Source organism: Photinus pyralis, unplaced genomic scaffold (assembly GCF_008802855.1).
Source record: "Photinus pyralis isolate 1611_PpyrPB1 unplaced genomic scaffold, Ppyr1.3 Ppyr1.4_LG1, whole genome shotgun sequence".
NCBI classification, from domain to species: Eukaryota; Metazoa; Arthropoda; class Insecta; order Coleoptera; family Lampyridae; genus Photinus; species Photinus pyralis.
Window position 1 is genome coordinate 40,400,098 of NW_022170249.1, and position 10,508 is coordinate 40,410,605.

Sequence of the window (10,508 nt, forward strand, 5' to 3'; positions counted from 1 at the left end):
TTTCAAACAATTCCAAGATTGGGCTACTAGATCAAAAGTTACAGCCCTTTGAATTTTTTTTTCGAAATTGGTTTCTTATAGAATTTGGCCTGTAGAATCCATAATTTCAAACAGTTTCAAGATTGGGGTATTATTTCAAAAGTTACAGCCCTTTGAATTTTCTTTCGAAATTGGTTTCTAGTCTATAACTTTTGATTGAGAAGTCTGATCGAAAAAGTACGAATTGTTTTGGATTCTACGCAACAAAATTAATAAGAAAAAGTGTTTTCCCGAGAAATTTTGGTGCAGTCGATTTTTGGTAAAAAAGGAAGGTTAAGTATTCAAATACTATGCGAAGTATTCGAATACTTTACGAAGTATCCAAATACTTTGCGAAGTATTCGAATACTAAATATTTGTGAAAGTATTTGAGTTACAAATACAAATATTGCTTCCATAAAAGTATTTAATTACAAAGTATTTGAATACTTTAAAGGATTTGAATACTAAAAAGTATTTACAAAATCGAATACTGCCCAGCTCTGAACACAATGTAGCATGCTCATAAATAATCAAAATTTCTTAAAATATTAACAAAACAAGAGATAAAAACTTCAACCATTTTAAGTAGCGATATTAATTAAGAAGATGGTTTAGGTTGAAAGATGGATTTAAGAGTTTTCTATTATTAAATATCTCCAGCGCTTCTTCGAAAACGATATTTTTCGGTTTTTTGGCCAGAATTTCGCTAATTTGTAAAGCTGCAAGAAACTTTGAAAGGGAAAATTAATCGGCATGAAAGTGTGCGTAACTTTACCCATTTAAGCGACTTTGCATCTCGTACGGTTTACGAGATCCCCATGGTGACAATAAAAAAAACTCACCCTGTATTATTACCATTTTATTATCTTTTTTACCACCTGCAATACGTAGTACAGAGAGACCCGAGGAGAGATCTACAAATGACCTCCAACTTCTTAAGTCGATACATCGAGTGTGGTCTTTTTCCCAAAAAAATTGGTGCATAAATAAAGATTTGGATCGATATTATTGGGCAATAAAATGAGGGAAACTAAAATTAATTCTTGATAGTTGACCATCTGGAACCATAAAGTTTCTTATAGGGAAAACCAGAAGTCGATAAGAGTTCTTCTTCCCCAGAAAATCGGTACATAAATAACGATTTTGACATTTTTTTGTGAACAAAAGTACGCAGGGGCAATTGAATTTCCCAAGAAAATCTATGCATAAATAACGATTTTGAAATCCTTTGGATAAAAACATGTTTTCTTGGTCATCGAGTAATCTATTTTGATCTTTTTCCGAACAAAATTGGTGCATAAATAATAGTTTTGACCAATTTAGAGCTATATAACACGTGATGAATGCCAAAGTTAATTTTTGATAGTCGATACGAGGTCTAGGGACTGAGCTATAATACGGAACGACACGCAGACGGACGGAAATGTGAAGTCATAAGCGCTCCACTTTCATGGATTGCGCTAAAAACGAATTCCTTCAGCAGAACACAGCAAATTGTTAATATTTCGCCTGCCCGCTCTGTAGATTTATTTGCCCGCTTTTATAACTAATCTGGCTACGGCCCTGAGCTTTTGATATTGAGAAATTTTGTCAAAGATAAGTTTTATACAATAACATATGTACAAAGAAGGAAAAGAAGTAATTCCAATACAGCAAATTTTAGTTTGACGCATTCTCTTTACACATTAATTCAATTAATTAATTAATTTAATTAAACTAATCACTGATAGACTTTGAAAAATACTGGGAATTATTAGAAATCGTTGAATTATAAAAAATATGTAAAATAAGTACGACATGTTTATATCGTTAGAAATGTAATCAAATCCTACATTTGATGCAATAAAGAAAAGTAGTTCCATTTAACAAAATCAAGGTACCTACCTTTGATTGAAATTTTGAAAAGTCATTTTTAACACAAAAAAGGTCTTATTTGACCGTTAGTGCATTTCATGATTAGTAACACAGCAGATAAGTTGCTTACTTTTTCTTGGTAAACCCGATGGCATTATGGGTTATACAACTTTTGGCTTAGAATACCGCAGTGAGACGTACGGAAGTTATACTTCTACAATTATTGTTCGTTGTGAAACTAACGAATTTTTTATCGGCTAATGTAGCAACATGCGATCAAATAATGAAAGCGGTAGCAAGCAATTGTCAAATTTGACGTGTCGCAATTGTCACAATTTCGATTAAGAGGTAATCTGAAAACAACAAAATTTTGTTTTTGGTTTTATTTTTTAAATAACGCACAACTCTGCCTCAAGAATCAATATTTTGTCAAATACCACTCTAACATTAACACGTCAGGCCAACGTTTATTCCGATTTAAAAATGTTTTGTTAAATTTTCTTAATACGTTGCCAGTACAAGAGTTCCCAAAAACAGAATTGATGAATTCCACTCTTTATTTAGTACCCTGTGTTATGTGTTGCGTTAAATGTGAATGTGCTTTGTAAAATAAGCTTTTATGACAGATAAATAAAGGCAGTTGTATTTTGTATCATTGAGTTTTTCTAGGAATTAACATTTTTGGCGACCGTGACACGACCGAGGTGAATTGTGACACCTATCCTTGATTCATTGCACTGCGTTGTTCATGAAATTTATAGAAAACAAGATAGGAGTCCGACATAATGCAGGATACCCGATAAGTTGCCATGGTCAATCATGACAAAAGTCCTAGAATAGTCCAAGAGTATTAAATCGGTAGCCTTGCCTCCATCAAGAGTTTGAACAATGTCATAGGTAACCGCAAGCCGTACAACACCCACATCCAGGTCTGAAAGCAAATTAAATGCATTAATAAAATAGAAATCGGTCGAAGGGTTGGTTATTTTAAGTAATGGGGTTACTTTTTCCATAATATGGGATAAACATTAAGTTCAATCCATCAACGCCATAAGACTGCGTTGTAATAGAGTTTAATATCTTTAATACTTTCTTCTCTGACTTCTTTTTTCCTGAAGTCTTTTATGTAATCCTTAAATGTGTAAACTGTGCAGCATGGTCTTTGGTACTATATGTTTTGTTTGGGTACTGTTTATTATAATAATTAATATGTACATTAGTAAAAAATTAAGGAACTAAAAAAATTAAATTAATGTTGTGCTATTAGACTGTACACGAATACTCTAACCTGTAATAACGAAACAGTTACAGGAATCAATTATTTACATTATCGTTTTGGTATATTTATCTACATTATATATTTAGCCAATGTTATAATTCCATTCTAACTATTTATTAACCTAGATCAATATTTTGGAGTAAGACCGCTGAATGTAGCCTTTCAGAGTGGCACTGACCCAGTTTCTTACGTCGAAATCAATTTAGGAGCGTTTCATTTATTTATTATTTACAGTAATAAAAATTTCAACATTTTATACGTTTACGCTGTATCATGATAGTACAGTCTTATCGAAAACTCACTGTTGCATCTGGACCAGTTCGAATGTGCAATACGCTATAAAGATGCTTTTACATTTCACGTCGATAATATTTTAGCGTGACGCGAATGTAAGCTACACTAGAGGGAGTGAATACTCCCAACGGTGTTTGGTCACAAATAACGCTTAATCACCCAAGAAGAAATATATCTGTTCCAATACCGTGGATCTTTCTAACAAAAAAAAGACTTCCGTGGTACATACCAAATCTACTATTTCTTTTATTAAAGGTAAGTGTATTAATTTGTTTGTCATGCGTATTAGAGAAAGGACCCGTATAATAATGGCGGATTATGTATCAAAATACTATGTAACCGATATAAATACCTATAAGTAAGTATAAACAAGTAAAATACAAGAATAAATAAAGAATAAATTCTGGTATGTGCGACCCGTAGTGTAGTGTTTTTTTTCGAAAACTAGAGGGGTTTTAGGGGGGGGGGGCGCTGAAAAATACTGAACTAGTGTAAACAATTGTAGTAGTAGCGCACACAATTTAAACACGCAATATTGCTTTCCTTAATTCAGCGTGTGCTGCTTATTAAGATTGCGCCTTTACTGATTTTCTTGTTGCTAAGAAACCGCAAAGACTCAATTAATTTGTTTCTACCTTTTTTAATTAACTTACATGTGGTACAAGTGGTGTCCATTTCACTTTCCAAATATAGTCGAGATTTGTGAGTTAATTAATTTTACTTAAAAAGTCGCTGACGTACTACGAATTAATCAATTAATTACCCATAATTCCGTGATTTAAATACCAACCTAAAACAAAAAGTTATCTGCACGACTCGTGAGGAAACTGCAAACTTGGATCTTTTGAACTCGAACTCGAACATCGTTATAGTCCTCGAGGGTATATTTTGTCTTTAAACTTCGGCTTTAAAAGTCGAGGCCTATGAATATAGAGTAATTTGTGCATGCTCTGCTTTAATAGCGCAGGTAACGGGTGAAAATATATTTCTGTAATTATTCGTGACGTAAATCTCAACGTCAAGTTTCTACCATTAAAAGGAATTTAAACATCGCACGCAACTTAATCCAAGATGTAGGTGGCTGTAACAATTTAAGGTACGAAAAGCACTGGAAACATAAATAAAAGTATAATTTTCCTCGTTCCTCGATCACAAAATTATAATTACGGGTTTTTGATGATGGACCTCAGAGTTTAACCAACCACGAGTGCTGCCACAGCATTTGAAGTCATAATTTCAGACGATGGAAGCATATTTAGAAATTTAAGTTTTTCCTTGCATCTCCACGTATGCTTTAGTAACAGTATTTGGACGGTATTAACTTATACGATGAAATACTGTACCACTTAAATTATTGTCACAATATTTTTAATAATAATAATAGTCTTTATTTGTACATAACTGTATAAAAGTATATACATATCTTGTATTGGTAGCTAGTACAAAACGGATTGGAAAGCAGTTTCACTGTTCAAAGTTCCAACCCTTATCGCTTCTGTAATATGTGTTATATATAGTGTACATGTAAAAAAGAAAGAAAATAAAACAAACAAAAATCATGATTAAAGGTCTACTCTAAAAAAAAAGGAAAGAAAAGTGTTTAATTCTGATTCATAAATAAAAGTTTCTTGTATGAATATTTAAATTGCTGTGCCGATTGAAGTTTAAGTGATGATGGTAATTTGTTGTAAATATCATATATACAATACGTAAATGACCATCGAAAAATCTGCATTCGGTGCGGAGGTGGTGTTATTAATCCTTTAAATCGTAAATTTAGATTGTGCACATCAGTACGATATCTAATTTTTTGATGCAGGTATTGTGGTATTTTTGTACAAATTATGGAATGATAAAGGGAAGCCGAGTGAAGCTTCCTTCTATTACTCATTGTTAGCCATTGAGCTTCTTTAACCTTGTGCGAAATGCGATTATATTTTCTAATACCATATACATAACGTATGCATGAGTTTTGCACATTTTGAATACGACGCATTTCACATTTGGTCAAGCAAGGGCCATATACAACATCGCAAAAGTTAAATCGACTTAAAATTAGCGCATCAGTTAGCATTAGTTTTATGTTAGGTGAAATTACATGTCGATGAGGAAAAAGCATTTTTAATCCAGCATAAGATTGTCGGACACATTTAGTAACATGCTCTTTAAAGCGTAAGTTGTTGTCTAGCTCTAACCCTAGGCTCCGCGCTACGTCGGAACACGTTATTGTATTATTGCCTATACTTAGTTTCAATGTGTCCATTGCCTGCTCCTTTAACTTTCCAAAAACCAGAAAAGTAGATTTCGACGCATTAAGGTTAAGTTGATGTTTACGAGATATATCTTCTAAGATTTCTAGTTCCTTGTTATTTAGGTCATTCATAATACCTATATCAGCTGGAGAGAACGTGTACCTGATTTGAGTATCATCGGCGTATAAATACCCCTTGCCATGTTTTAAGCAAGTATTAATATGAGAAGTATATACGCAAAACAGCAAAGGACCTAGAACGGAGCTTTGCGGGACTCCACTATTGACTTTTGTCAACGGAGATGTGCCCATATTTGTCTCTACATACTGAGAACGATCTAATAGATAACTTTCCATAAAATCCACGGCTGATCTTGAAAACCCGATAAAATGCAAAATAGCAAGCAATAACCTGTGATTTACAGTATCAAACGCTTTAGAGTAGTCTAATAAGATTAGGACGGTTGTTTTCTCTTCGTCGGTATCCCGTAATATGTCATCTACTATGTTAAGCATGGCTGTAGCACAACTGTAACCACGGCGAAATTCAGATTGATTATCAGGCAATACGTTGTACTCATTCAAGTGCCGTTTAATTTGGTGACACATTATTTTTTTCCAGTACCTTAGATAGTACAGGCAAAATGGTCTAATATCATTATACGTGGTAATGTTAGATTTTTTCGGAAAAGGAATAATTTTCGATACCTTCCACGCATCGGGGAAAACCCCTTCAAGAAGACAAGAATTCATTAGGTGTACTATATATGGTAGCACACATGGGCAACATAATAGAATCATGTCTATACTAATTCCATCATCACCAATTGCATTCGACTTAATTTCCAATAAGCATTTGTATATCACTTCCTCACTGACGGTTGAAAAAGTAAAAAGTGTTTCAAAATGAATTTTGGTGTTTTATTTATAAAAATCTAACAAACTAGCATCAGGTGAAGAGAAAGTAGAGAATTGCAGGAGACACTTATTAATTTCCTCTGGTTTATTGAGATCATCTGGTAGAGTGTTTGAGTTTGATTTTTTATGTACACCTAAAGCTGTAAGTGTATTCCACAATACTTTACTATTGCCAAGATTATTTTTTATATTCAGTTGAAGATACTTATTTTTTTCATGAGTTATTACTTGCGTGGTGTAATTTCGTAGAGTTTTATAATAATTCCAGTGACTAGTTGATTTTGTCCTTTTGAACTTTTGGAACGTTTTGTCACGTAATTCCATTAACAATTTCACGGAGTCAGTGATCCATGGAGGTCTCTGTTTTTTTATTATAACTTCTTTAAGGGGAGACAAGGTATCAAAAATGTTTATTAACAATTGCTTTAGAAGATTTACCTTATCGTTAATGGTACGAATGTAGAGTAAATCGCAAAAGGGCGTGATTGTTAAAAAATGTTCCAAGAGATTTGCATCTATCCGTTTCAAGTTTCTGAACTTTACTTTTGCATGCGTCTGTTGGAATTGCTTGAATCTAAATTTGCAGAACACTAAAAGGTGGTCAGATATATTAAAGACGTCTCTGGTACCACATAAATATGAGTTATCAGCATAATCGCGACAAACTAAAATGATATCCAGCAAGGTAGCGCTGTTTTTGCCTAATCTAGTTGGAGTGTTTATAATTTGCTTTAAGTTTAGGGACTCAATACTGTCACTGAAGTATATAGTTTTACTATTTTGTGCATCAAGTAGATTAATATTAATATCACCACCACAGATTACATCATTACATTCAGTTAAAAAATTAGAGATCGTACTTTCCAAATTATCCGGTCATCTTCTGACTTGCATTCGTTCTAGAACGCATGAGTCTTTTATATTTAGTGATATCATTGAATAATATTCAATGGTGATATCAAATACAAAAAAATGTAGCTTAGCTACTCAAACACTAAAAGATCTTTAATGGAACATTAAAAATTTGTGTCCTTAATTTATACGTTCCATTTATGCGATCTCAGGTACCATTTTTTAGAGATTTTAGAACATCTTTTTAGGAGTATTTACATTTCATTTTAATGTACTATAATTGGCATTGGCCGAATAAAAGAGAGTATGATATACGTAGGTAATAAAATACACAGCAGTACCTTTTCTCTGTGCGAAAATTAATTGGCCTAAGTGCTCAATTGAGATATATATAAAATTATCGTCAGAACATTTCCCTCAAAGTGCACAAGTGAATGCTGAGTAGAACAATGCGAGCACTTCCGGCTTTATATAATTGAAGAGGAGAAATCCGCAGATTCGTTTTATAATACTATTGTCTATCGTGTTGTCATTTACTATCATTACTTCATTTACAGATAGATCTTTGCTGCACAATGCGTCGGGGTCATTGTAAGTAATTTAATGGAACCAACACCAATCGCGATATCTTTTTGTGCTTGTAGTTACTCACCGACTTTGAAACCTTAACATCACGTTCTCTAAGAGTTAATGTATCCAAAATACCTCACCTGTATGTATTAAATTCCTGGCTGTGCTTCTCACAACTTTATATGTAAATATGTACTTTAAACGGCGTCTCGTATTTTAAGCGTAGTTTGGTTACAGCATGTCCTTAAAGCCCCTACTGACGGAAACTATGCAATAACGAGCAATTTTTTTAACTGTTCGTCTTATATCCGGTGTTCACAATGTACGCGACGTAAAAGCTTTCCAACTTGGACGCGTACTTTTTGAACACTTCAAACCTCAAGCTATGTGTGATTAAATGTTTGCTTCGTTGTTTCCAGCACCAAGCCGCAGCGCAAGCTTTGGTGAGTGTTCTAAAGCTCTTCCTTTTCTTTTACAGCATGGTGCATGTCTTTCCAGCTTTCGTTTTCAATTTCGAATACGACATAATGCTTTTGTGTATCTTTGAAGTATGTATGCGTCAAGTTTTTGATGTTGCAGACTTTTAATGTTCGCGACGTTTGACGGAGTGTTTTGTATAAATTCCGATTGCGTGATTTTGAAAACGAATTTCAGCACGAAACATAGTACGGTTCCGAATTTATTGTGAATACAAGGTTAGAAAGCGTTTCTACATCTGTTTTATTTGCAGGATTGGTTTAATTGCATGGCATGTTCGTCGAATAGAGGTAGATACGCAACGAAAGGTTTAGGCACAATTTTGAAATGTGACGCTGCTGAAGGCTGTTCGCAATGCAACTATTGCGTGCAACTAATTATAGCACCTTTATGCATTATTGTCTTGTTTGAGTTTTAAATGTACTACTCCATTTTTTTTATTTCAGTTTTTGTATGTCTAATTAAATATACTAACATTAAATAAATTAAGGGTTGAGTAGAACGGCAGACACGGATAATATCCCTGCCTGAACTACGCCATTTAGACAGGCTCTGTAGAAATTGTCTGAAAAAGTCATTTATTATTATTATGGTCAAGTGTTTCTTGTCAGAACTCTGGTCTAGCCTGGTTAACTAATCGCACGGTTTAAAATCAAGCGATTAGTGTTTGTCTGTACGTCGTTCGTCTAGTCGAGTTCTAAATTCTATAATTTAAAAAAAATACAAATAAAATAGAATAAAATAAAATAAAAACTAAAAACAAACAAAAAATATTATTATTATGTAATAAAATAAAAACTAAAAACAAACAAAAAGAAGTACTATTATTATTATAATTATAAGGTTGTAATAGCGCGTATTACAGGCGAGAAGAAAAATTGCGCGCGATGATTGCGCCAATTCTACCAACCTGTAATACGCAAATTACGAACCATACTTATTCTACGGCCCCCGTGAATTTCGAAATAAAAATAAGGCGAAACCCAAAAGGGCGTCTGTTCACAGTTTTGACGTTTGTGGATAATTATCACTTCCAAACGTACGTATCTAATTTTTTCATTGCGCACGGGGGTAGGTAATGGGTGCCTCTAAATTATACGTTATGATGTAGGAAAAATCTTTTCAATATTAACAATATAAATTGTAGAAACAAATCGTAAACTTAACTACAGATTGAATTGACGTAGGGAGTTCCCCAGGCTCACTGTACTCCCGCTTGTCGGAAAATAAGAAAATGAACTCTAGTGACATCTTTGGGAGATTCCATTTTAGGCGCGTGAATCTGCAAAGTGGATGAAGCAGGATTTTACCTCTTTTGACTGGATGAGAGCGATGCTCGACGGAGAAGAGCTTGTGGTCTAATAACAGTATCAGGTCTTTGAAATTCGTAAACTCTGCAGATTAACCGGATTTCTTTACAGTTTGGAGCACTGCCCGCCCGGTCCATCAGTCGTTAGAGACATAGGGTGGTTCTTGCCTCCAGGTCGCGCCTGTTGTTAGCGGACACGGTGATAGCAATCCGCATAGGCGAAAATGTCTACGTTGGGGTGCGGTAGGCCTTGCCTGAAAGTCTATAACAAGGTTCCAAAGCGTAGGCCCCCAAGACCGAACCTTGGAGGCAACCTTTACTCACACTTAGAAATGGACATCTTCGAGGCTCTGGAAGAAAGACGGATCGAGCGATCCGTAGAATAGCGAATGACGTGAGTAACGCCAAGAGGATTCTCTTGACGGCGAGAGCATTCATTACAGACGACCACCGTGCGTTGTTGAATGCTCCGGAAATGTCGACGAAAATCACTAACAAATACCTATGAGCATTCGTCCTGACCTGTTTACTAGTTCTTTGCACACAGTCGGTCGACTTTCGTCCGGGAATAAAGCCATATTGGTTGGGATGGAAAAGTCGTTAAGGGTGAATTTCTTCGGAGAGGAATTCTCTCGAATAGGTTTCCAATTTCGGGTAATAAGGTTTTCGGTTTGTGCGAGGGG